This window comes from Neopsephotus bourkii, unplaced genomic scaffold (genome assembly GCF_033783945.1).
Source record: "Neopsephotus bourkii isolate Nb327-2 ecotype Australia unplaced genomic scaffold, CSIRO-AGI_Nbou_v1 NB_908, whole genome shotgun sequence".
In the NCBI taxonomy this organism is placed as follows: Eukaryota; Metazoa; Chordata; class Aves; order Psittaciformes; family Psittacidae; genus Neopsephotus; species Neopsephotus bourkii.
Genome location: NW_026901402.1, coordinates 2,690,189 through 2,711,716, shown reverse-complemented (window position 1 = coordinate 2,711,716; position 21,528 = coordinate 2,690,189). Strand labels below are relative to the sequence as shown.

The 21,528-nt window shown below is 38.1% G+C and overlaps 1 protein-coding gene across 8 annotated transcripts in view; it reads left to right on the top strand.

The window, feature by feature from the left end:
* The window catches only part of MYT1L (myelin transcription factor 1 like), a 315,455-nt gene that overhangs the window by 9,001 nt on the left and 284,926 nt on the right, over positions 1–21,528 (top strand). For 2 of the 8 annotated variants that reach the window (XM_061357566.1, XM_061357563.1), the window contains exon 2: positions 3,625–3,824. The exons of the other annotated variants lie outside the window; for them this stretch is intronic. The gene's annotated coding sequence lies outside the window, so the exon portion shown is untranslated. The remainder of the gene's footprint in view (positions 1–3,624; positions 3,825–21,528) is intronic. 8 annotated transcript variants of the gene reach the window in all.

Genomic DNA, 21,528 nt, shown 5'->3' with positions numbered 1-21,528 from the left:
TTAGTTCATAGTATGACTTTGTTGTTTTACTCTACAGCTTTGTATCTTACATATTATAGAATTGAGCAACTGTGTGTTTGGAGACAAAGACAATTAAGAAAGAAGAGGAGCTACTTCAGTGTATTATGTCTCCTGATCTGTTAAGGACCATTTTTGAGGGTCTCTCTCTTTTTTTTTTTTTTTTCCTGTTCTTTTCTATTTTGTTTAATTTTTGTGTTGAGGAGATAAGTTATGCAAAGGAGTATTTAGATTGCATACACATCAATGCATACGCTTATGTGGCAATTTGTTATCTGGGCATAGAAACTTTGCCATATGAAGAGCAAACACAGTGCTGTTCTGAAAACTGTTCTTCTGCACCAGTCAGGCTTTTATGTGGACTCCAAAAGAATGAAAATATAATTCCCATCCATCAGCACTGTCTTGGGAAATCAGCATGGGTATTTATTTTCAAGTGCATTGCACAGGCACATTTATAAAACAAAGTTCTCTGTGTTAGAACCTATTTCTTGATGAACTCTGAACAGATATTATTTTGCTGACAATTCAGTGCTGGAAAAGTACTTTCTTATTAAATGTGTATGCTACTTATGGAAACACTGAATTTAATATCAGTTTCCCTGGACTTGATAGATGTTTGCATCATGTCGATCAACTTTCAGTAAAGATGTGAAGTTGTTGACAGTGTAGTACAAGAAAACTTTTGGGTTGTAGATTGCTTATTGACCTTTTCTTCCTATTATTAGTAATGAGAAATCCTAATAAGAGTATCAATGGTGTTTTTACCAGAAAGGCAGCTGGATTTCTATGGAATGAAAATGTGTGCAGACCAAATATCATCACCTTCTTCACATATACTAGATTAAAAAGTCACAAGGAGAGCAAATCAAAGGTTTTGTGGGCTGTTGACAAAGATTATCTCTTTAGAATCCTTCACAGCACCCTGCCTATTTTAGCCATAGAGGAAAAAGCAGCAAAATGCAGTGAAACTGAAATGAAGAGGGGACGTCTTCTGTTGAGGGGAAGAGTGGGATGTGGGCACAGGCAGGCAAAAACCACAGCAGAATTTTTGGTCCCTTAAAAGGGATCATACGTCTTGTTGGAAATAGTAAACATTATTAGATCAGATTTAAAATCTGATCTCAAATTAGATTTGCAATGTATATACTACTTAAATATGTTTGCATGGAAGCTGCAAATGTGGAACACAATTTCCAAGTAAGGAAACTAGCCAACTTGGTCATAGAAATAACTAAGGCTGCAGGGCGCCCCGTAGGGATTCATCAAATCAGGTCTGGTATAGAACTGTCTGGTAGGCTGTAAACATTCAGAAATCAATGTTGGGTCTGCCAGTAGACCCTTAGGTTTGCTGAAAGTCCTACCTGCCTAATGCATCTGGGCAGTTGGTTTCAGAAACCAGTTTCCTCCATGTTAAATTTTATTTATCTTGAGGGTTCATCATAACGAAATTGATTATAGCTCTGCACCAGGCAAACCCATACACATCTGTAGGATCACAGATTTTCACCCAAACCAGCACTTGGGGTCTATTATTTTGTGAAGTATTAAAAGTCTACATCTCTCATACCTTATGTCAGCATGGCATATTTTAATCAGGAAGTTGATTAAAAAGGGCAGAATATACTATGGATGTATGTTCACTTGGCAGAACTTCAGCTGCTTCATTCTGAATCCGGAAAGTGCTGTCCATCACTAGGTGCAGTGGTGAAGATAATCAGTGCAAAGCAGAGGTTTTTTGCAGATCATTTTCATGATGTGCTTTAAGAAGGCTGCTGTGTTGTTTCTACTTTGCATGAGGCTGCTGCTGACCCCAAAGGAAAGACAGCAATTAGTTTTGGATCAGGCTTGTTACATCTTTTTATAGCGTGATAGGCCAAACATATTTCTCATGCGTCTCCAGTGAAATCAAAAGAAAACACCTCACCCATGTTTTTGTAATTAATATGATTGTTTTCAGGCAGAATGTAATGGATAGTATAGTAACCATGGAAAAAGGGTCAGAGCTCACTGAATGGCTGATTTTTTTTTTCAGTGTCTCCAGTGATGTTTCACATTCCTCCCCACTGCTCCTCCCCCCCCCCCCAAGTAGAAACAGTGATACATACTGATTTATTGTCACAGTATTTATATTGCATATCAATAGCTTGCTTTATTTTTTTCCAAGGGAAATTCCCTTTTTTCCTCCTGTCTCTAGCCAATACTGAGGATATTACCAAGGGAATAAAATTTTATGCCTAATTTTAGTGTTCCTCTGCCTAATGTGGTGTGAATAAGTACCATGTTACGGCATTTAACCTAGTCCATCTTTGTCACTTCCTGAACAGTTCCTCAGTTCAAATAAAATAGTCAAAATACTGAAAGAGAAGATATCCAAATTTTGTTGTGAGGATAAACTGTAGGGAGTGCTTTTCCTTTCTCTTGGAGTAGATGCTCTGGCATTCCTTCTGGTGCTGCAGCAGGGCATTCTCTTGCATAAGGAATACTCTTGAAAGGGGTTCCCCAGGCTTCTTGTGCCTCTCGTGATACTGTGAGTCAGTGGCTCATCCCTGTATTTCATCTCCTTCACCAGAATTAGTTGTTAAATCAAATGTCTTAATTTTCAGTGCTGGTGATTTATTTTAGTTACATTTTCAGAGATAGTAGCAATTCCTCTTTTGTTGAAAAGGCCAATGCTTAAATGTGAAACTATGTTTCTATCAGGTTCAGGTACATTGTGGCTGTCATGTCCTATGCATAAATATTCAGGATTGTTTTTTGGGTATACACACATGTATTTAGGAAGAAATAAAGCTGTTATGTCATAGAATATGATGAGGTTGAGTGCAGGGCTGTTTATTTTCTGTGTGTCTTTATAGTGCTCTTGGCATGTCTAAGACGAGTTGTTATGAATTTGGAATGGTATTTCTGCAGTGTCTTGGTTATGCAGTGTAGTTTGATTTAAAAACCCACAAACCCAAACTCCTTGGACCTGGAGTTGATACTACAAAGGAATGCTTGTGTATTTTCAGCACATGCACACAGAGTCCATTCCAGGTCTTGCTAGGAAACACCCAGAGTTTATGCAGGTCAAATTAAACTGTCTTCACACACAGAAGTTTTCTGTTCCAGCAGTGGTGAGATGTCTGCAGGGTGGTACGTTACTTATTTACTGAGAGAAATGAATTTACTAAATTTGTTAAGAATTTCATAATCTGCTGACCCTTTGGCTGTGACTAATCCAGTCCCAATCTCAAACTCCAGTTTTCATCAACCTTCAGGTTTCATCACTTTCTGTGATGAAAAAACATTTTTCTCAACTTTAATGTAGAGAAAGAGCATATTTAGGTCTGCCTGAACTTAGAGACATAACTCTGTGAGGAGTTACTGGACCTCCATATTCTGGACGATTCTAGCATACTTCAGTTCTCAGTGATAGTTATTTGCAGGCCAGGCTGCAGAATTCTCACAAGAACTAAGGTGATTTTTGGACATTTGCAAGTAAAAGAAGCAGAGACTGTGATGAGATGAATGAGTAACAATGTCACAGCAGGCAAAAAGAATCAAACATTTGACTAAGAAGAAGCTGCCAGTGATAAAACTGAGGTTCTATTGACCAATATACAGAATCTGATGCTAAAGAAAATTAGAACTCCATGGCCATTGGACACATGACCTCAAATGAGAAGAAAAAGAACCTCAGAAATGGATATGGACAACAAGATTATTGAGAAAGGGTACACAGAGGAGTCAGGACGCATAGCTGGATGGAAGTCAGGAGTACTTCATGAACTCGAAGACCAGCTGGAAAAACAAAGGAAGCTCAGGTAGGTTTATTTCCATGTGCTACTTCTGCTAGTCTGGTTTTTCTTTTTCTCTTTTTTTTTTTTTTTTTTTTTAAGCTTTCTTCCACAGCCCTAAGAATTCATCCCTTCCCTTCAGATCTTCTGTCCCTCTCTTAGATAGTGTCTAATCATAAAGAGATAGGAAACAAGGAGAATGCCTTTGCCTTTCAAATAGCCAGTTTATTGTAACAACAGTCCTGTATGAACTGTCAGTCATAAGTAATAATTAAAAAAAAATAGAATAGATGACAGCCAGTATTCATAAATGTGCACTAAATGTACATAAATATATGTGGGCATATAGAATTTCTGTGACTAAATATCAGTTCTTTGCATGCAAGGGCAAAAACCAATTGCATTGAAATAGATAACCTTATTATGCCATTAAAACAGAAGGGAAGCTTCAGCCTTTGCAAGAGTCTTGTAACAGGTAACCAAAACAGAGTTTTCTGTGAATAAAATGTAGACATGTAGTATCAACCTTCATACATGCAGTCCCTTTCTTTCTGAAAGGAAACCAAATTCAAAATGTTATTTATTATTCAGGGAAAAGAAGACATTCTGTTGTTGGTTCAGAGAACCTGGTCACTGAATTAGACAACAGCAGTTATCCATTTCCATTTATGGATTTTCAGGTTGATCTTTGCATGCACATCCCTTTTTACTTCAGGGCACCATCAGCATTTTCCAGCATGTATTCTTTCAAACTTCAAGAGTGAATGTCTGGGAAGGCCTGTTTTACTTCTCCTTTTACAATGTGTTACTGCCTCACCTTTGTCAGCTCTGAAGAAGTGCTTGTTGCAAAAAGGCTGGTAGCATGTCTGGGTGAACTCCAGCTGCTCTGAAGAACCTTCTCAGGAGTTTCTGCACTTTATGAACAGATTATTAGTTTCTGGCATGTTTTTACAGCTAGTATATGTGCTAGTCCATATCCTGTATGCCAGCTCTTCAAAAGATGATAAAGTAGCCATCATTGACAGGCTTTCTAAACTTTCCATTATGAATGAGACTGACCCATTTCATATTTTATGAGATAAAACATATGCAGGAAAGGATGGAGATTTTTATCTATGACCTTTCCAATTTAACGATGCCTTTTTTTGTTGTTGTTGTTGCTTATCAGTGACCTTGGCTGAAGAGCAGATGATGATTAGAAGAAAGAAAAGAAAGAAAAAGGGTAGATCTTTTCCATAGGTCTGTTTGGCCTTTGTGACACAGCATGCTGGAGAAAAGGCATACTTGAATAGTTTACCTTGAAGACTGAGCATCCTGATTTAGCAACTGTGCAAAGCAGTATGGAACAAAACACCCAGTCATTTTGCTGCAGCACTGTGCTTCATAGACAGCTCTGCAGAGTGGGTCTCAGCTCATACACCATGTTTCTTTACCTCCCACCAAGAGCCAGCACAGATTGCCACAGTGTTAATTCCAGCCAACTCCAGTGGAAAATAAGGGCCTGTGATAAGAGTGCACCTATGTTAATGACTCATGCACCCTGTGCTTCTTATTTTTCATTTTATATGCTGTTTGTTACAGTTAATAAATTCTTATTTGATGAAAAATGTGATGTATTTGTTCTGTTTAAAATACTGATATGGAACACCCTTTTCCTATACCTGCACTTCTTGCCACATTCAAAAAAATGTGGTTAGGCTGGAATTCAGATTTTTAGGAGCATAAGTATAGCTTACTCAAATAGCAGAACAAGAAGATTCAAAGCAGTACTGCCAGTAACACCTATCAGACTATGGTTCCGGGGCTTCCAGAAATTGTATTCATATTGACTCCTGTAATTGCCATTTTCAGAATCACCATTCTTTGTACTCTCAATGAAAGCATCTTCATTTTTGTTTTTAGAGTTGTTTTCAATTTATCAAATATACGCCAGAAGCCACTGAGCAATTCCTGCATCTTTGTTTCCAGATGCTGGCTAAATCACTTCAGAAACTATGAAAAAAAGGATAGAGCAGCTTTTTGAGAATTACAGTTAATAAATTAACTGTATAAATACTGTGGTCTAAGAAACTGTCTTTGCATTACTGTATTGCAGAAGAATTCCTAAAGTTGTGAGCTCTACATAGTTTTCATTGTTTCACAGAAGTTAGTGAACCATCATCACTTCATGCAGCTACGTAGAAGTCTTACTTGTAATTATGTACTTGGAAGTTAAGAGAAGCTGAAATGGGATACCTTGCTTACCGATTTTCTCGCTTTCCTACACTTGGCAAGAGTCTCAATTCTTACACTCATAATAATCATGTTCACTGTAGATCTGTCAACACCAAGTTGATGAACACTGGTAGCATCAGGGTTTACAGGCTCGCAGAGCCAGTATGCCACAAGTTTCTCAGTGTATAAAGGCTTTTAATTTTGAGGCATTTCCATTGAAAGGTTGATACAAACTGAGCACACAATTACAGGAACCAGTGTTCCAATCTCAATTCTCCAGTCTTCCAATCTTAGAGCTTTGCTTCTGCTATTCAACATGCTAGATTTATACCATGATTGTTCCAGTGGCTAAATATCATGAGTCTAACCGTGCTTAACCAGTTGGGGAATATGTGTACTTCATGGCAGATTATATTTTCTGCTTCCATTTCCTATGGAATTTTTCTTAATTAATTTTATTAATTTCTTAATTTTCTTAATTTCTTAATTTTCTTAATTTCTTCCTAATTTCTTAATTTTCTTAATTTCTTCCTAATTTTTCTCTCTTTTTGAAAAATCTGTTGATAAAATTAAAGCTCTGCACAAACAGGGAAAACAGACACTACCCTGTGAAAGTGACATAAGAAATCCACTGATTTGTTACATGTATGTTTCTAATGCTCTTATGGACTGGGTATGGAAAATCAGATGCACGAAAACAGGAAATAAAGGAAGAATCAGTGACTCTCAAAGAAAAAAGAAAAGTACAAGGAAAACAGGAATTTGGGGAAGCTGAGCCTGAATTCTTAAAATTGCTTAGCAGAATTCTGGGCTCCCACAGTGCATTGATAAGTATCTCCCTCCAAAGTCTGCAAATTGCAGTAACTCTCCTGAATTCCAAAATGCTTCTGTCTAATGGAGTCATTTATGGGGAACACTTCATTAAGTGCCTCTATAGAGTTCAAGGAGCAACTGAATGAACTGGTTTAATTTTAGGCAGTAGTGTGAGGTTCAGGGAGCTGGACTTGATGATCCTTATGTGTTCCTTCCAACTATTCTGTGATTCCAGATAGTGTGAGTCCTAGAAAAATGCATCCCCAAGAGCTGTTGAGTGGCACGACTGTTACTGGGAAAGGCTTCTACTGTAGGCTAGATTTTCCAGTGATTGTAAGAGAAATAGAGACCTTTTGTTACTCATTTGTAGTATTTTGATGTAAGGATGCAAGTAAGTCAGGTAGTTACACCTCTCCCTTGTTTTTGAAGAGAAGATTTGAGGACTGGAAACAATGAAAGCAGAATCTGTAGCTTTCCTGAAAAAATTGTTGTTGATACATATTATGACTTTTCGTATATGAGAATTACCAATTTCAGATCAAAGCTTAACATTTTTAAAGAAGAAATTTTGACCTTACTGTTAACTGTAACCCTAAAAATGACTAAAAAATGTCTCAGTTACTGTTCACACATACACTTAACTGTTATTTTTCTGCTGAAACATCAAAATGTTAAAAAAGCCATGGTAACAGCAAAAAGAATTTGCCAGACAGCTATATTAGTATAAGAAGACAATACATTTGCATGGCTACGTTTACAGAGCCAGTGGTCTAATCCTGTTCCACTGAAGTAACTGAGAATTTCTTCAGGGGAAGAATCATTTTGTATTAGTTTCTAGGTTTTTCAGCTGTTAACTTACTTTTCCACTATGGCTTTCAAAGCAATTAAATTTAAAATATTAAACCATGCTTTATCAATTAAATTCTTGATTGCTTCATCATTTTGCCCAAAGGTCTGAAAACTGCATTTGAGTTTGGTATGTCATTGCTGTAAGTAGTTTCTTGGTCAGACATTATCTTGGTTGTGGTAAGTTTAAAAACAATCTTCCCCAAGAGGTATCACTGTGTTACTGTTCTCTCCTGAGGCAGGTTGCTGCTCCTGTTTACAGGTAGACTGAAACACTAATGATCAAAAACAGTATCAAATTGAGAGGCATAGGATATTCATAATCATTTGTGGGAATATCCTCTCTACTTCTGGAAAATAATCTTTTAAATATATTCAGCTCTTGCCTCTTCATCTTCGTTGAAGCTTTTTTGCTTACCTTGAACTGTGCATAGAGATTTTAGTCATATAATTAAAAAAATCTGGTTGTAAATGAAGAGCATACAACTGATTTAAGTACATTACCTCTTACATGCATCATACAAGACAGTAGATAAGTTTGAATGCATTGTTGCAAATCTTGAGAACCAACTACATTATATATTAATACTTGCAGATATCTGCCAGGAACATTGGGAGGAATCTTATGCTTCAGAAAACAAGATGTCTGCTAATAGGTAGAGCAGAGCAAAATAAAATCCTGATTTTTGTATGACATATTCAGGTGGGTACTCATATTAAACTACAAAGGCCTATTTGTCTGCTGCCTATAGGTTAAACTTGAATGTTTGCAGAATTAGGGCCTAAGCATTTGAGTCAGAGATAAGTTCATTACTTAAAGTTTTGAAACAAAATATACCTCATAGTCACTAAAACTGGAGAAGATTTTTTACTTCTTGTTATAAAAACCTGTAAGCAGAACAGTAATAATAAAAAAAAAACCCAACCCCAACCCAGTATTTCATCTTCCAGAAGGAAATAGCTTGGTTTTCTATTAGAAATGGCTTTTTTAATACTTCATTAAATTATGTCACAAAACAAGCTGCATTTAAATCCAAAATACTTTGGTTAAATCAGATCATAGAATCATAGAATAGTGTGGGTTGGAAGGGACCTTCAAAAATCATGTAGTCCAACCTCCTGACCTCCTGCAGTGAACAGGGATGTCTTCAACTACATTGGGTTGCCCAGAACCACATCCTCATGTGGCTTTACTACTGTTTGATTTGCCAGGTACTTCATTTTAAAATAACAAGAATGAGTAAGTTAACGTCACATGTCTGAGGTTAGCTGCTTGCATGAGGAGGTGAAATTGGAAAGATTTATGTGGGACCATCTCCTACAAGTTTACTTAGTGGCATTGAGGGCCACATGCCCCTAAAAGACTAAGCAGCTTGTTTTTCTAAGTGCTCAGTGGGCACTGCTTGAAAGCCTTATGCCTTTGGTTAAGAGGTACGAGAGGAAGGGAATTCTCCCAACATTAGGCTTCAGCACTGGGGCCTGCATGGTCAAAAAATTGTTTTCAGCAAAATAGCTACAATCACTTGAGGTTCATTTACAGTTGTAGAGATTCCCATTGTGTCATTGGATGGCAGAGCTATAGGAAATAGATTTGGATACACCTCATTGCTTGTGTAACATTGTGCAAGTTCTTTTGTCTTGTGAAATGCTTTTACGAATTACAGGTAGCTTTGCATATAAAGTAGGTGCACATTGATCTGCAGTACACTGTTATCCTGATCCTTTTACCATTTTTGCCCCTTTTTTTGATCTTAGTAACTGTTACTCCATCTTTTCTAATACAAAAGAGACATTTTGCAAATTGTCAATGTGGCTTGACAGCAGATCTGCAGGTGTTAGCTCTAGCATTTCTAAACTGGGCTGCTCACTAATTTTAAAGGCTTTTTTTTTTTTTTTTTTCCTTTAAACTATTATTATGGGCCAGCAAGGAAAAGAAAGTGAGGAGTGAAAAAAAGAACAGGCTCCCCTCTATGGTGGTAAATAGTATGATGTTGTTTTTTAGATCTGTGACAGAAGGGATTTCAGTTTGATGGTATCACCCGAGAAGTAATCTGAGAAGGAGTAACAAGAGTAGAAGTGTTAGATGAGTCTTTGCTAGCCTTTGCCTGAGTGGAAGGGTGTGAGCCCATTTTCATTCCACTCAGTGAGATTTTCTTTTCTGTCTCTTTTCTGTCTACTTATCTGTCAGTAAGCCAGTAAGAGTATGTCTCCATTAGAATGTTCAAGTATGGGTGCAGGGTGTGCAAATATACCTGAGGTGGCTTTGATCACTCTGTGCTGGAATAGCTGTAGAAGGTGCAAAGTAGTTGAGATGATCCTCGGTTGTTTTGTTTTTTGTTTTTTAGCTTTATTTTATTGAAAAACTAGTAAGAGTCTGGAGCATGAAATTTTATGAGGCTGATAGGCTTACCAAGATAAGTAATTCACTCGGTTTAATAAAGTATAATTCATGTTTCCCTCCTGTTGTATATTTTGCAAGTGGGCTTTTTTGAAAGGAAGTTGATTATTAAGCACTTGAGATAGTATGTTATGACAAAGTGACATAGAATATTTGTACCTAATGTGCCTTAATGAAATGTTAAAACTGTATGCTGATCTAAGATTTAAAAAGTGTGGAAGTAACAGTGGTTTTTTTTGATGAAAATATTAAAACAATATCTGTGACAGTCCTTGTTTACAGCTCATCCAAGAGCGTATTTTGATGTGGAGGTCATATTGTATATAATTTACAGGACTTGTAGAAAAATTGGATTGGAAAGAATATCTTGAGGTCTGGTCCAATCCCCTTTTCAGAGGGGCTCAAATCAGGACAGTGACATAATAAAAGTCCAGAGTTCAGGCTGCACAACAGCATGCAAGTATTATGGAAACAAGTGAGAGGTTGTGAGAAAAAAAGAAGCGTTCTCTTACTCTATTTAAATGTGATGATAGAGTATGCTCCTATAGCTATACTGACTTCACCTGATACTGCCATGTACAGGTAATTTCATTTCTGGCACCTCCACATGTCACTGGGAATAGAAACATCCCTAGAGGCAAGAGCCATCTCTTCTGTTGGATCAGGTGGTGAAAGGGAATCCATAACATCTGCACAGGTCAGAAGGGTGGGAGGAGAATGCAAGCTGGAGGCCAGTGTCACTGAAAAACATCCTTTAAAAACCTCTCTACCTACTTTCTTTGTTTTGAAATATCATTTGGGAAAGGAAATCCCATTTTTAATCATAGAAACAGAGTTCTGTCAGAATTTTGAAAAGGTACAGTAGGAATCAGTACAACACCAGGGTAAAAGATACCATGGTTGACCAAATAGGCCCTTCCCATTTAAAGTTTTTTCATAGAATCACAGAAACTAAAGTGAATAGTGTGAAAAAAGATGTAATGTCCAGGGGAGTGGGACAAAACAGGGAGACATTCTCTTCAGTAAACACAACTTAGAAACAAAACTGGGGCAGACGAGTTCAGACTGTTTGATTGTTTAATATGTCTTTATTTTGTATTAAGGAACACATTGGTTTTAACATGAGTAGTGACACTGTGGAGTAATGAAAACAAGTAATTTTTGTATTTTCACAGCAATATGTCATGCTGATCTGTCTCCTGTACCTTTATGCTAGTTGGTGTTGACCCTAAGCATTGTTGGACTCATGGATTAGAGATGATACTGAGTTTCCTGATGATAAAATAAAATGAAAGAAAAAATAATTGTTTCCTTTGCTGCGCATAGGACACAGATGGGTTCACATTGCTTAGAGATACAAAAATCCCCACCTTGGACACAGCTAGGACATTAAAGATCAAACTCTTCTCTTTGTAGCACTAGTGTAAATTCAGCATGTCTAGTGATTTTACTGGCTCTCTTGAAAGTATCTAGCTATTGCTGCAAGAAGAGCTTGAATACCTTGGAAAGGATTGCAGGCCTGGCAGAATGTCAGGTGTAAACACAGAATAAGGCTACAAATGTTAATGACAAATAAAAAATATAATTGATAGTTTAAATTCAAAATCAAAATTTGGGAGGTCATTTTAAAGAAGCAAAGTTTCTTTCACAAAAAGCTCTGCTTTTTATAGCAAGGCTTCAGGCACATTTTTAAGTTCAAATACTCTTAGGTTTGACATGATTTAGTCGTCTATAGAATCTTCACTCACCTTTAAGGTTTTGATATTTTTTCACACATGCAGTGACATCTGTTTTGCACTTGTAGTCAAAATGAGATTGTTCTCAGCAATGTCAAGAAGAGATAAAGACAGAGTCATAGGGGATAGTGAGATGTGGAATCACTTGAAGCTGTATTTTAAGGCTCTATGATTGACAAAGCAGATGTGTTTTTTCTACAGGGACCATCTTTTTTCTTGTGTTATTTTACAGCACTTTGCACAAGGTGTTCAGTTGCATGACTTCGGCTACTAGCAAGAATAACATATGCATGTTAGACATCCTGTAGAGACAAGACTGATATTTTATTGTGAGTCAAGGTCAGCTTCGATGAAAAATATGGTGCCAATTTCTCTGGCTAACATGGGGGAAATAGAGCTTAAACCTCGTCTCTCATGCTGCATTTCAGAGTGAAACATTTATGTAGCAGTGTTTTAAAAAAGCAAACATAATTACTCTCTGTCTTCTTCATATTGGTAACTACAACGCCAAACCCAGCAGATTGGTTTGTGTATAGTTATAGATATTATACAGTCATCTTGTATATTGATGCCAGACCACTGGAACTGTGCCCCATCAGTCATGTTTTACAGCAGCATGTTTAAGAGAAGCATCAGGCCCACTGTTGGAAGGTAAGATACACTGTTATACCTTCAGGTGAGGCACAATTCCTGTTTGCCTCGAAAGCAAGTATGTAAGTGATCCTGTGCAGGGGATTGCTGAAGATAAGCTATTTCAAAAGAGAACATCTTTTTGATGTACAGTGTACTGCCTTCTGAAGACTCAGTGTACTTTCATCATTCCAGACAATTTCAGTGGTAATCATCTTTTGATTTTTGTAATGTATGGGTGTGGAACTCTGTGGCAAGCTGAAAATCCAGCAGAAGTGTTAGTTAATTATAAAATTCCTGAATATATGATTTTTCTAAAAATACTCTTGAAATTAAAGTTTAGGAATATGTCAGTCTCTGTAGTGAGAAGCTACGGTTGTTAGTCCTGGAATGAATGATGCTGTTTGTTTCTTGCACCCTGAGGAAAACTATGGGGTTGCTCAGTTTTATGGATAAGTGTTACAGGAAAAAAAAAAAAAAAGATTTTATCTTAAAAAGCAAAAAAAAAAAAAAAAATCTTTCTAGTAATAAGGTAATGCAATCTGATTTATTTGACCTTGCTTTGGGACAGAGCGGTGGGCTAGGTGACCTTTTGAGGTTCTGTTCCCTGTGATTGCATAGCTGCAAAAGAAAACCAGAGAAATATAAATAGAAAAAGCAATGCAAGGAAGTGAAACTGAAGGATTTGGCTATTGAATGAGGCTGATCCTGTCTTTTGATAAGTGCAGAGCAGGTGGAGACTAGCTAGCTGCTGCAGATACTGGTAATGATCTCTCACAGCAGTGTGGAACTTTGTCCCGACTCATTTAGCGAGGTGCAAAGTGAAAAAAGGCTAAGCTCTGATTAGTTTAAGCTTTGTCTTGGATCAGTCTCTTAGGAAGGTAAACATTTTTTTAGAACTAAGGAAGGTAGGGGAAAATAATGCCATGAGAATACAAGTCAAATTGTAATAAAAATATATGCAAAGTTGTACACATCTGGCAGAATTATTTGCATCATGGTACCTGTGATAGTCTAGGACTATCATAATGGACAGTTTTAGAGGGAAGGATAGCTGTCTTTCATTATTTGTTTAGCTAATGTATTTGGAAAATAGACAAGTCTGAAAATCGAAGCTCTTCTTTGATTCAGAATTGGAAGGTTCTTTTCTCTCTTGCAAGTTAAAGGAAGCAGCTGTGCTCTGAAGGCATGAGAATTTGAAGCACGGTGCAATGGTCTCCCCAAGTCAATGTCCACATAACTATTAGAGCTATTTATAGTCACTGGCTGTTCAATGTTTGTATTTTGGTAGTGCTTAGGGTATCAGCCAATTTAGGACTTATGGGGAGGGTCCTCAAATATGATAAGTAAATGTCTTTCCTAGTTTGCACTCAACGGGTGTGGGCTGGAAATGGGAGTCTTTGTGGACTGATCTTGCTGCTTCATTCAATTGCAGCATAGAATGATGATTTTCTTACAGCCACTACCTACAGTGAGAAATTACAGATCCAGAAGTGAAATATATCTCAGCACCTGTACATGTTTGCAGTAGTGGCATAGCCCATTACCTGCTAGCTTGTTTGTATTACTGATTGGGCCTCCACTGTGCATATTCAAAGTGACTGGCAAACACTGATAGCCAGCATTTAAAGAACGATTCTGTAGAGAAATAGAGAAGGCAAATAGCTTTAGCTGGTGAGGAGAGACAGAACACAAGATCGTAGTTGACTTGTGGAGTATGTGAAAGAAAGGATTTCTGCAACATGCAGAAAGAGCTTCAGGATAAGTGAAGCAGTTGTTAGCATGAGATAGTCGATCCTGTGGCCAAACTCTGGTAGCAGATAGATGTGCCTGTTTACATGGATGACTTAGCATAGCTGATTGGGCCTCCACTGTGCATATTCAAAGTGACTGGCAAACACTGATAGCCAGCATTTAAAGAATGATCCTTTAGAGAAATAGAGAAGGCAAATAGCTTTAGCTGGTGAGGAGAGACAGAACACAAGATGGTAGTTGACTTGTGGAGTATGTGAAAGAAAGGATTTCTGCAACATGCAGAAAGAGCTTCAGGATAAGTGAAGCAGTTGTTAGCATGAGATAGTTGATCCTGTGGCCAAACTCTGGTAGCAGATAGATGTGCCTGTTTACATGGATGACTTAGCATAGTAGTCTACTAGTGACTAGAATGTTCTTGCATAGGGTTGTTCTGCTCACTATAAGCAATTCTATGTCAAAATTGTGCCAAAGCTGAGTTGCCTCAGACAATCAAACTGCTGTCATGCTGCATATGTAAATACTGCATAACTCTTTTCCCAGTTGTGCAATTTTTTGCATTTTGATTGGCTTCAGGAGGCTAATTGGCATTTTAAGACTGCAGCTGTTGCTGGGTAACAATGCAGGGAAAGGAAATCCTTGCATTTTTATGCCAATCTGAGTACAGGTATTTGCATATTCATATTTAAATGTTTCTTCTAATTGCATTTAGGAATAGAGAAATCAGTGCATCTTATCGGCTGTTATAAACCTTGACTGGTTCCTTTACTCAGACATGTGAAGCTGTGCCACCCAGAAAGCTCACCTATGCTTCTGGTGCTCTTCAACTGCTTCTGGCTTTAGTAATGTGGCAGGCATGACCTGGGGAGGTAACATTGAGGAGAAACTCTGGAAGTCACAGGTGGGTTTGCTATTGACTTCCGTTATACCAGGATTTCACCATCAGAGTCCAGTGTCTTTTGAAGATTTTACTAACCATTTAATGATGTGCACCCTGAAAAGAAAATGACCAGCAGTTCATGTTAGGGTTACTGAGCAAGTTGTTCAGCTTTGGTATCAGATCAAAAGAATGCTAAAGACAGTGGAAGGACTCCTGTTGCCATCTGTAGATTTTGGGAAATAAAATATTGAGGCCCCAATAAATTCTTAGGAGTTAGATATTTACTGAATGGACCATGATGCTTACAGAACCAAATTAATTAATGCTTTGAAATCTTTTATAAAATATGGCAATATGAATCACAGAGGAGTCAATATCATGCAGTACAGAAAAGTTTGTTTAATATGCTAAATAGGCTTGTAGAGTTTGTTAGATGTTTTTTCTTGCACATGCTTTTTTCTTTCACATATGCATGCACCCACATCCCGCATTCTTCTGTTTCTTTCTTTTTCTGATGGCATTGCATTTTCCATTTTACAGGGTGGTTAAAATACCATTTTTTGGTCCTTTTGGCCTGATTCAGTGGCCATTGGCTATTGGGAACACCTCCAAGCCCTATAGATCAGGTCTTTCACACAGATGTGTTGGAAATACATCATTATTTTTCATGTATCTATTTTCCTTCCTCAGAACTACAATTTGCAAGTACCAATTGTGGTTCTGTTATGCAATGATACTTTTTTAAAAACTGAAAATAACCAAATAAAGGACCACATGAAGCTATAAAAAACAGGTCCTCTTTCTGCTCTGCTTAATGCAGTGGCTGTTACTGAGCTGACAAGAGGATAACTTAGGGCAAAACCTAGCCCTTTGAGCTTGTGTGATTGCCTTCCCATCAGCACTTTCTGCAGAGTGGGAGACAGACGGAGCACCAGAATCAGAACTTCATCTTCATGTTGTCCTTGAACCTTCTGGGCTGGAGAAGATTTCAGGTCATACTGCAGCTGAGAGTGGTGATCATTCAGCCCCAGCCCACACTAACAGAGTTTTGACATCTGCTTTCGATGAAGCCCTTCACCTTCTCTCCTGCTATGAGCAGAGGCGTTGCTGTGACAGATGCCTGAGGTCAGGGGGCACTGGATATGTGTGAGAAAGGGCTCCAAAGAGAAACCAGCTTTAAACAGTGAACAATTTGTTTGTCTCCCATTAAGAAAAAAAAAGAAGCCCACACCAGGAAGCTTTGCTTTAGTGGGACAATAAGGGTAACAACTGTAATTAAAACTAATGTCTGCACTTTTGTAATTATTTAATCATTAATTGCAATGAACTTTTTATAGGTCACAAATCCCTTTAAGTTAAATCCTTCCATTATGTGAAAGAGGTATATCTGAGTCATATATCCTATCAGTTTGCTGTATTGATATTCACCATTAGTCAGTATTCTCAGAGGAAATGTGTGTTAGTAGATGTCTCTTGGAAATGATTAGTGTTGGCTAGAACTAAGTATAGTGCAGGTGGGAGTGTGCAATCTCTCAACCAGTACTGCTCATGCACTGTAGTGCTGGCAAGACAGTTCTTCTAATATGCTACTGTTGAATAGCAGCTATAATTCTTTTGCAAACTGAGTAGTGCTTTTGTGACAGAGGTAAAGCCAAGGACTGTAAGGAAGATCTTTACATTCATTTATGTCTTTTATCTTAAACTGGACAGGGACCAAATGCATAGAGGTGAAACACCAATCCGTTAAAACACTGCACCACATAGATGTCAGAGCATGCAAGAACATGCTCTTGCACCTCAGTATAAAGTTTTCTGTCCTCAGACATGCTGAACTAAAGCTTGATTTAAAAAAAGTGGCAGAGAGGGAGGTAACTGTCAGTGCTGGTAGCAAAGGACAGCTCTGAATATAAAGTAATTCTATATCTGAAAGCAGTGATGCTAGTAGGACTACTTTGTGAAGTCCCAGTACTAAATCTTCGCACAGACCTGAATTCTCAAAGAAATCTTCCCATAAATATCAGGTAGGGTGGTAAGAACATAGTCCAGAGCAGATTTCTTGAATCTAGCTTTCTAGTATATTTGAGGATTCTGGTCCTTGTGTGTTTTCCACAAAGGGCCCAGCAAAAGCTATTAGACATGGCTCATTAGGAGGCCACAACAGGCTCAACCAGTATTTTATTCAGTGTAATCCTGCATTGGGTAGAATTTGGTGGTCTCATAGAATCACAGAATCATAGAATAGTTGGGGCTGGAAAGGATCTTAAGATCATCAAGTTCCAACCCCTCTGCCATGGGCAGGGACACCTCACACTAAGCCATGCCACCCAAGGCTTTGTCCAACCTGGCCTTAAATATCGCCTTGGATGGAGCACTCACAACTTCCTGGGCAACTCATTCCAGTTCCTCACCACTCTAAAAGTAAAGAACTTCCTTACATCCAATCTAAACTTCCTCTGTTTAAGTTTTAACCCATTACCCCTTGTCCTATCACTACAGTCCCTAATGAAAAGTCCATTCCCAGCATCCCTATAGCCCCCTTCAGATACTGGAAGGCTGCTATGAGGTCTCCATGCAGCCTTCTCTTCTCCAGGCTGAATAGCCCCCACTTTCTTAGCCTATCTTCGTATGGGAGGTGCTCCAGTCCCCTGATCATCCTCGTGGCCCTCCTCTGGACTTGTTCCAATAGTTCTATGTCGTTTTGATGTTGAGGACACCAGAACTGCACACAATACTCCAAGTGAGGCCTCACGAGAGCAGAGGGGCACAGTGAGAGGCTTCTGGTCTCAGTCATCTTGTGAAGTCTCTTCTTGTCTCATTGGTTTCTTTCTTTCACTGAGTGTAAAAGCTGTGGTTTTGTACTGTGTGGTGATGACAGAATTCCCTCAATTATTTCCAAGGCCATCATTCAGCCAAAGGGACTAATCTTCATTCGTGTGGGATAGTAAATCTATGCCTTTTTGTTATCCCCCAGCAATCCCCATCTGACACAGTAAGTCTGAAATTTCTGCATTTTCAAGGGAAGAGGAAGGGTTATGGCTGATCATCTGAAGGATACATCATCTCTGAACTTTGCGAAAGTGCAGATCTTTACCTTATTTACACCTAAATAGAAATTACCCACAAGTCTTCAACCATTTGCTATAATTCAGAGTTAAAAAGGCAAGAAGGGGACTGAGAGGTCCTATGTTTGGTCTTCTGTGTAGCACACAGCATAGATCCTCTCTTAATATTTTATGCTTTGAGCCCAAGAAGTTTCAGATAGGTACTTTTCACTGGCTTTCTGGAGCTGTCATGTTCTATTGAAGCTGCAAGATACCATGGAATGGATATCTAATGATATCCACTGGGTAAATGGTTGCATTTAATTTAGTAACTCAGAATTTATGTTGTGCTTAGTCTTTCACATGACCTGTGTATACTTCTTGGAGCAGAATACATATATGAGTCTATATTTGTAATGAATTTGTCACTTTGAATGCTGTGATGAGTTTTGCTAGTTGCCAACTAAGCAGTGACCTTCTGTAGAGTGATCTGAGGCAACTTACCTTTCTCAACTACCCATCTGAATACATCAAACTGTTTGTCTTCTTCTCCTTGGAAGAAGAAAGGATGTATTAGTGGGAAGAGATGGCAACTATTGTACAACTCAAGTGTCAGATTCCTTCAAGGTCTTTTTTCCCCCTTTTTAAGCGATAAACAGTATGAATGCTGATGCAATGCTAATATATGTGAATAGGTGAGCGATGTAACCATTTAGCCCGCAATGTATCACATGAGCAGGAGCACATGCAGAACCCCTACAGGCAGTAGCAATTAGGAAACTACAGGCCATTTATTTTTCCTCTTCCTTTCTTTCCTGTTGAGTAAACCTTAACCTGATCTTTATCGTGTTAAACAGCAAGGTAACTTTGTACTAGAAACAGATCCTTTTTCTCTTTCATATTCCTTGGTGTTTTCAAAGAAAGAGGTGTCCAAACAGTTCAACTGCCAATGAAGGAGCCATCAAAGGAAATTTTCAGGATCTTCTTTTATAGACTGTATTACTTGTGTGTGCTTAATTTCTGTGGCAACTATGAAGTTAAGCCAGATAATTTAGCTACTTCACTGAGGACTTAGTCTGTTCAGCAGGGAATGAATTATCTTAATTTGCATCTGTCATAAAATAAATCTTCACATTCATGCAATTACAGTGGACCATGTTAACTTCTTACTCCAGAGCAACCTGTTCATGCATGTGACTGTAGATTTTAAACTCATAATCTTTCAAGACCTTGCAATGGTTAATAATCAAAGACTATGATCTATGATGTGTATCTAAGACATACATTAAAGATAGAAGAATTTAGATGTAGTACTGATAAAATTATCTCTTACTATCTGTCAGTAGATTAAATTAAAAACCCACTGTGTTTTCATGGCTATTTGGAGGACAATTTCTTGACATGGCAAAATTCTTAAGGATATTTTTTAAATATTAGCAGATACTTTGTATTATGTATCCTATGGCCAAATGATAAACCTCACCCTTGGATCTCATTAAGATACATGGATCTCATTTAAGATACTTGAATCTAAGATACTTTTTAAGTATTTCTGGCCAAGGCCTGATTTATTACAGACTAAATATGATGCCGAGATGATACTCAAACTATTGAAAAGGAGGCAAGGGAGATTTGCTTGAAATGGTATGTTTTAATATTTGTACCAGTTTTTTACATGGCTGTAAATAACTATGGTTGTAAGTAACCATTTTGTTGGTAAAAAGTTCTAAACAGTTTAGTAATTATTGCAGAGGACGTCTTCCTACGGTGGAAAGCACAGAATCACCTGGTGTCATAGTGACAGTGCAAAATTCACTTGAATCTGTTAAAATGCAGGCTAACCCATCCACATGGGCAGCTGAAAGAAGTCTTGAGATAATCATTTCAGGATATATTCTCTGGCTTGTGCCTATATATACATATATGCTGTGAGTTATGTGAAATGTGAAAGAAAATGGACTAGTGTGTAGAATAGGAAACCAACATGTTTTTGTTCATGTTCTTCTTGGATTGGACCTGGGTGTCAGCATTATATCCCGTGTTTTCAAGTTACTGTAACTCTGCAATGTCATGCTTTAGGACTTACTGCAATTAGCTAGGCCTTTGCATGCTATTGTTGTTTTGTGAAATGTCCCTAGATATCCATGATTGTGCTCAGTTAAAGACAAGATGCTGAACAGGGCAGAGCCATGTTCTAAAGCAGTGCACGATTTTTTCTTCCTAAGAGGCCAGGCCATTTTATCTTGCTTACAGTCTCAACGTCAAACTGGTTGACATGTAAGTCATCAATGAGGAATTTTCCCAGTGTCATTAATAGAGTCTTCTGTGGTGGAGGTTCGGAGGTTTGGAGGATTCCTTTGGTTTGTTTCACTTGATGAATCATGGTATGCTCTGGCTGAACCGTTCTTGCCATTTCAGAAGGCATTGATTATTTGTGGCAAAGGTGTACCCTTTGTGTTTTCCTGTGACACAAAGTAATTTGGAAAGTTGAAGTACCATGATCTGACATCATCATCTATTTGATATCATTGAGAGCACAGTGATAAGCTTGAATTCTGATTACATGATAAAACAGTTATTTTGGGTTATAATGTCATTGAAACCTTTTGGCAGCTTGGGTGCTAATAATGTACAATGACTTGCTTGGCCCAGTATTTTTGTTTTGGTTCATTGGGAGTACCGAAAAGACCTTGTCATTAGCTCTAGTACTTTTTTGCGAAAACGTTGAAGTTCATATTCACGCATACAAACATGTAATCAATAAAGGCAGAAATGCCCTTGTAAATATTGAAGAAGTTGCCTCTGATGAACAGAAAATGCATATTATTTGATTATTTTGTAGTATTGGTATGAACAAGATTGCCATAAAAAGATTTTATTTTGTACTCATAGAGACAAGCATATTGGTAAGAAACAAGAATCTGCTGTGAATGTAAGCATTCACATGCCTTTTGGTGTCTGGCAACAGGCCACTAGGGTGGTCACCTCGTATTGGGAGACCACAGTGAGCACCATGTTTCAAGGAAACTGGGAAGGAGGAGTATTCCAGGAGTGCGGGTAGAGTGCAACAAGGGAAGGTATTTGACCTCTTGGATATGGATAATAGGGCAGACAGTGGCCTCTAGAGGACATTTCTGGGTACAGAAGATCATTCTTACTGATCCTAAGAGACCAGAGAGAACACTCGTATGCTATTTCACAGTTTCTTATAAGTGACCTGCTTAGATTTATTTGGCAAAGCAGTTGAGAACAAAGAAAGAGTGGCAGACAGACAGTAGAGGACATGACTACAAGTGAGCAGTAATCACCTGGGAAAAGCAGTGATTCATTATTTGCTTGGTAGCCTGCAAGGAGAGCAGTAACTAAACATAATTTTGGGGTTGCGGCAGTCTAAAGCAGCAATGAGCTAATCTAGACTATG